Source organism: Primulina huaijiensis, chromosome 9 (genome assembly GCF_012295235.1).
Source record: "Primulina huaijiensis isolate GDHJ02 chromosome 9, ASM1229523v2, whole genome shotgun sequence".
Classification (NCBI taxonomy): Eukaryota; Viridiplantae; Streptophyta; class Magnoliopsida; order Lamiales; family Gesneriaceae; genus Primulina; species Primulina huaijiensis.
This window is the reverse complement of record NC_133314.1, coordinates 8321120-8328047: the sequence shown is the minus strand read 5'-3', so window position 1 is coordinate 8328047 and position 6928 is coordinate 8321120.

Below are 6928 nucleotides of genomic sequence, written 5' to 3'. Positions count from 1 at the left end.
AAACCTCCCTAGCATCGGCCGAACCACAAAAATTACATAAAATATTTTGGACATCATTTTAAAATAAACACAACCAACTATATATTTGAGAAATACTGTCCATACTATAATCTCTCAAAAATCACTCAAAAGCATAAATAAAAAGTCGTAAAAATCTTTAACATAAATCATAATCGTAAATGCGGAAAGCTAGAAGCGCTGGTCCTCGGGTCGTGTGCACCTTCAGTCCAGTCAGGTCAACCATCAAGACCTCCCATAACATTTTTATCATAAACACCTGCATCAATCACACCTAGTGAGTCTAAAGACTCAACACGTCATATTCTTGATAACAAGTAATACGTATAAAACCACACGCAACAGTGAAAAATACTTGTACTTAAAATATCGTTTTCATGAAGATGCATAAACTTCAAACATGAACATTTTCGTAAACCTTTTTATGATGCATAAAAACATTTTCATAATGATGTATCAACTTTAAACATAAACATTTTCATGACATGCATAACATAAACCTTAACTTTTTCTTTTTCCTCAAAACAAGACATAAAACCTTTTATCATGATCATAAACATTTTCCTTTTCCTTTGTTGAATTCAGATCGTTAATTGTGACTTTCCTCACATGACATGATCGATGGATCCATCTACATATAACCACAGTACTGGGCGGTGGGGGACACCAGCGACACTCTCACCGGTCAACTGGCCCTAGCCTATCATGATCGAATAGAAATACGATCGTCGGGGCTCCCTCTGGGGCCTTCTCCCATAAATGGGCTCCCTCTGGGGCCTTCTCCCCTTACGATATTCTCATTCTTACCTCAAACCTCATATCCTCATAACCTCATATTCGCAATAATGGAAACACGATCGTCGGGCTCCCACTGGGACCATCACCCTCTATCATTAACGAATTAGTCACAATCACCTCACTTCCTTCAACATTTTACATTTTCATCACTTATAAAAATCATCCATAACATATCATTTTTATTTTTGAAACCAAGCATGCAACATGTCTTTTAAATGTCAACCTTAAATCATAAAAATCCTATAGAAATTTAAAAATCATAATTTAATCATGAACATTTCATAAACATTTAAAAATAATCATTTTACCTCAAAACATTTAAAATAACATTTTGACATATTAAATCATAAACATATAAATTTCCCTAAACATTTAAAATATCATTTTAACTTATAAAATCCCATAAACGTTTAAAATATCATTTTAACATTTAAAATTCCATAAGCATCCATAACTATAGAAAATAATCATATTAGCACATAAAACAGCATTCAGGGCACTACCATAACGTTTACTACTTTTTAGGTGTGAAAAGACCGTTTTACTCATGGACGTATAATTTTACGTTTTTGAATTTTTCTTAATTTTATTGACTTTAACATGTCCCAAATAGTTATTTAAGCCTACTTGAATTTTCTCATATTTTTATTTAGCCTAAATCGAGGATTTTTAAATTAATCTTTAAATGTGACGTATTAATGCGTTTTAATCATGAATTAAACCAAACTTAATATAAAATTCCCAAATTAAAAACTTAGACTTATAATAATTATTTAAGCTTAACCCTAATTTTTCATAATTTTATAAAGCTTAAACTATGCGTTTTAATTAACTCGTTAATTAGCGTTTCGTGCGGCGATTAAATCCCGAATAAATCCAAAACTCGTTATTTCGATCCCAAATTTTACACATAACATTTTTAAGATTTATTCTACCCTTCCAAGTCATGAGCCACCCCCATGGACCCATGGATTCAATTTTAGTTCCTAAATTTTTGTTTTTGACCCTTTATCGAACACACCGAGCCATCTCCTAATTTACTCGAGCCATGCCCGAGCCACCTTGAGCCAAAACCTAGCCAACCCACCTAGGGACCCTACTGACCAAGCCCAGCCTAAAAACATGACCCTAACCCGCTCAAAAAGCCTGCTGAACTACAGACCAGATTGCATGTACATGTGCGTGAGTGCTTTGTAGCTTATCTAGGACTCCTAGTTGCATTAGGACTCTACCAGCCCTTAACCACCGACCACCCATGACCCTAACCTCCCTTGGACCACGTCCAGACCATGCCCAAACCATCCCAAAGCCTGGAGCCTAGCAGCGAAGCTTCTGAATCCAAGGAACAACCTGCGCGTCTTCCAAGCCCACTCACGGCTCCATCTTTTTTTTCTCACGCCTGCAGCGACCCAGCCGCACAGCCCTTGTCCCAGCCCTTAAGCACCCTCCTAGGACCCTAAAGACCTAGTCTAGCCCAGCCCCAAGCCCTCGGCCAAGCCTCTTCCTTCCCTGCGTTGAAGCTGAACTTGCGCGCCCCTCTCAGCTTATTCTCGGGTGGAGTCCTTGTTGGCAAGGACTCCTCCCAGCCCCTGGTTTTCGAGTCCTAGCGTGGCTAGGACTCTTCCCCTGCCTCTTACCATGACCCAGCCATGTTCCTAGCCAAGCCATGCAAAGCCTAACCCCTTATACCCGGACCTTGGCCCCAAAAAGCATGCCACGGTTCCAGCTTCGTGTTTCTGTTTAGGTGCAGCATTTTTGTTGCTTTCAATGACTCTAACACTTGTGTAAATCATCTTTAATTATATCCTAGCCATGAGAGCCCTTTTAGCAACCGTATAAACATGTTTTTGGTACAAAAATCAAGCCTTAAAAATCACTTATGATGCATGAACGAAAATAAAACAAAGTGTCCCTTCTTTTTCATGCAATTTCAAATATAAATCCATAGTATGGTGTGATGATGAGTAAAAGGAGAATATGGCGTACCTTTGCGTTTTAAACACACGATTATTCGTCGACGATTTGCGAAGAACGGGGCAAGAACCTTGGCTTTGGAACTCCTTTGATTTATGCAACTTTTCTTCAAAAGATTTTAGTGTGTGCCGTGTGAATTTGGTGGAAGAGATTGGAGAGAATTTTGGAATTGTAGGGAAGTGGGGCGTGGGGTTTAGTAAGGGTTATGGAGTGGGTTTTGAATATTAAATATCTAATTAAACACTAATCAAGCTTAGGCCCACTAAGAAGGTTAATTAGGCCCATTAGTGCTCAATTAAAATATTAATAATTATTTTGTTGAATAAAGTTTGTGAATTTATTAGCCGGATTGCCAAAACGTTCGTATTTTTGTTGAAAATCTAACACCGATAAAACTTACGTCCCGGCGTATAAAATCACCTCAAAACCCCATATTTTCAAAAATAAGAAAAATCCTCACCCATGTTTTAAATAATTAAAAACAATTATTTATTAAAAATATTTTCTATTTTTTTCAGCCCTCGGTCTCCGTTCCTCAATCGCAACTCGAATAACCTTTAAAAATACATCTTAATGCAAAAATACAGAAAGGTATATTTTAAACATGTAAAAATACACAGCATAATTAATTAATGCCATTAAAATAATTTAATTAGAATACAAAGAATTTAATAATTTGTATGCATGTGGTTCGCGTGGCCCTTTTAAATTTTCGGGGCGTTACAATCTTCCCCCCTTAAATTGAATTTCGTTCTCGAAATTCGCTTATCCTTAATAACCAAAGTTTATACTTAGCTCTAGTTTTCCAAAAATCCACGCTTCCGCTGCGCTACTCTGATAAAGCTTAAGTTCTAGAATGTCCTTACGTCTCCTTGATTCCAATTAAATTTTCCTTCTAACTCCTTATTTTCAAATCGCAACTTAAAAGACCCATAATGACTTAGTACTGTTACTATTATAAACTCGAATTTCAACTTTTCTTAAAATTCCCAATAAAAATATGGATGGCCACACTTACGTATATTATTTTTCTTATTTTATACCCAAAATATTCATCAATCTATCAATTTAAATCTTAAAATCCCAAACACACTTTCAAATTCTTAGATTTTTCAAGCTTAATATCGATTCATCCTTAAAAACCTTTGCTTAAAATTCATTATCACATTATAACCAAGATATCCCAAAGTTCTAAATATTCTTACAAGTCTAAATCATCAAAAATTCCTATCATTTAACCCATTCAATTCTCACTTATTACTAAACTAGTCCCCAAATTCCTTAAATTAATTCTTAATTTCCTCAAAATTATCTTAATTGATCCTTAATTTCGAAAATCCTACTATCAACTCATAAGTTTTTGTCATTCTTAATTTCTTTCTACATGTTTCCCATAACATAATTTCGATAATTTTAAACTTATTTACCCAAAAATAAATTCATATAACCAATCTTACCTTTCGTCAAACTTAAAATCCCAATTTATACATTTTCTATATTCCCAAAGTCGTTGCAATCCTCGAAGAATTATTACTTATGAGTAATTCTCAAAAATTAATTCGACAAGTAACCACGATTCATAAATATTTTCTTAGAAAATCTACGTGTCCCAAAACATTCATAATATTCATGATTAACTTATAGCCCAAAAAGTAAAACGTCAATACTAAAACCCAAAAAAATCAACATCGTCCAATTCCACCACAAAACCAACATGCGTTTGAAATCAAATAATTTCTTATTTTATATCGTATCACGTATAAAAATTCCAAATCATATAAAGCATGTAAACTTACAAGTTTGAGGCTTGACGACTGATCTTCCCGGCGCTGATGGTGGCACAACCCTTTACAGGACCTTTGCTCTGATACCAATTGAAACGTCTGTCTTTCTTTTTCTTAAATGTACTAGAATTTTTTTTTAAACCTCCTTAGCATCGGCCGAACCACAAAAATTACATAAAATATTTTGGACATCATTTTAAAATAAACACAACCAACTATATATTTGAGAAATACAGCCCATACTATAATCTCTCAAAAATCCCTCAAAAGCATAAATAAAAAGTCGTAAAAATCTTTAACATAAATCATAATCGTAAATGCGGAAAGCTAGAATCGCTGGTCCTCGGGTCGTATGCACCTTCAGTCCAGTCAGGTCAACCATCAAGACCTCCCATAACATTTTTATCATAAACACCTGCATCAATCACACCTAGTGAGTCTAAAGACTCAACACGTCATATTCTTGATAACAAGTAATACGTATAAAACCACACGCAACAGTGAAAAATACTTGTACTTAAAATATCGTTTAATGAAGATGCATAAACTTCAAACATGAACATTTTCGTAAACCTTTTTATGATGCATAAAAACATTTTCATAATGATGTGTCAACTTTAAACATAAACATTTTCATGACATGCATAACATAAACCTTAACCTATTCCTTTTCCTCAAAACATGACATACAATCTTTTATCATGATCATAAACATTTTCATTTTCCTTTGTTGAATTCAGATCGTTAATTGTGAATTTCATCACATGACATGATCGATGGATCCATCTACATATAACCACAGTACTGGACGGCGGGGGACACCAGCGACACTCTCACGGGTCAACTGGGCCCTGGCCTATCATGATCGAATAGAAATATGATCGTCGGGGCTCCCTCTGGGGCCTTCTCCCATAAATGGGCTCCCTCTGGGGCCTTCTCCCCTAACGATATTCTCATTCTTACCTCAAACCTCATATCATCATAACCTCATATTCGCAATAATGGAAACACGATCGTCGGGCTCCCACTGGGACCATCACCCTCACGACATCGCTATCATTAACGAATTAGTCACAATCACCTCACTTCCTTCAACATTTTACATTTTCATCACTTATAAAAATCATCCATAACATATCATTTTTATTTTTGAAACCAAGCACGCAACATGTCTTTTAAATGTCAACCTTAAATCATAAAAATCCTATAGACATTTAAAAATCATAATTTAATCATGAACATTTCATAAACATTTAAAAATAATCATTTTAACTTCAAAACATTTAAAATAACATTTTGACATATTAAATCATAAACATATAAAATTCCCTGAACATTTAAAATATCATTTTAACTTATAAAATCCCATAAACGTTTAAAATATCAATTTAACATTTAAAATTCCATAAGCATCCATAACTGTGGGGACCCGGACGCTAATCATGTTCTTAATCGTCATTGGGACTAATTATTCAACTATAATAAACAGGGTCTAAAAATTTTTTTTTTTTAAAATACAAAGCGGAAAAACATACAAATCTTGTATTGTCTATAATAATTCAACGAGGTCCAACTACATATCAGTGTTGAATCCTAATTTAATTCTGAGCCCGGATCTCCACGCTATCTAGTCCAGCCTCGTTCTCTTCTTGACCCTGATCCTGTCCCACCTGTTGTCATGCACACATACAAACAAGACAACAGCCGGATACCTCCGGTGAGAATTATATTCTCAGTATAAACCAAGTATACATGCAATCATATAATCAATGTAACAACATATAGAAGATATTCATAACATGCATCCTAATCAAAACATCAATAAAATATTCATCGCATGTATCATAATCCGAAACATGAATCAATATCAATAAAAAGTCATATTCTAAACATGTACAAAAATCAGGAACATAACTCCATGTACCATATTCAGGATTCATAAATCAATATTAATCAATGAATCACTTTCCGTGATTCTCCGACTCAGACTCGACTCAGTCCTAATATAGGGATCCCGATCTGAGTAAGAACATACACCCACCTACATTCCCGATCGGGGTGGTGGTACGTTCTTATTCAAGAACTTTGGCCCTTTCCATATCGAACATCAGTAATAGAAGCAACTCCAATTCTATCCACTTCGATATGACCAAACATCCGATGTCTTGACCTATCCGTCACAGACTTTGGCACTTCCGCCATACACTATCCTGTGACAAAGTGCAATGGGCCAATGACGATTCCTCACTATCCGGCCCTTCGGTCACAAGACCAATCATTTCATACCTGCTATCTATAAATCAATAGAACAAGCATATCAATTCGTTCATTAATTGCAAATATCAATGCACTAA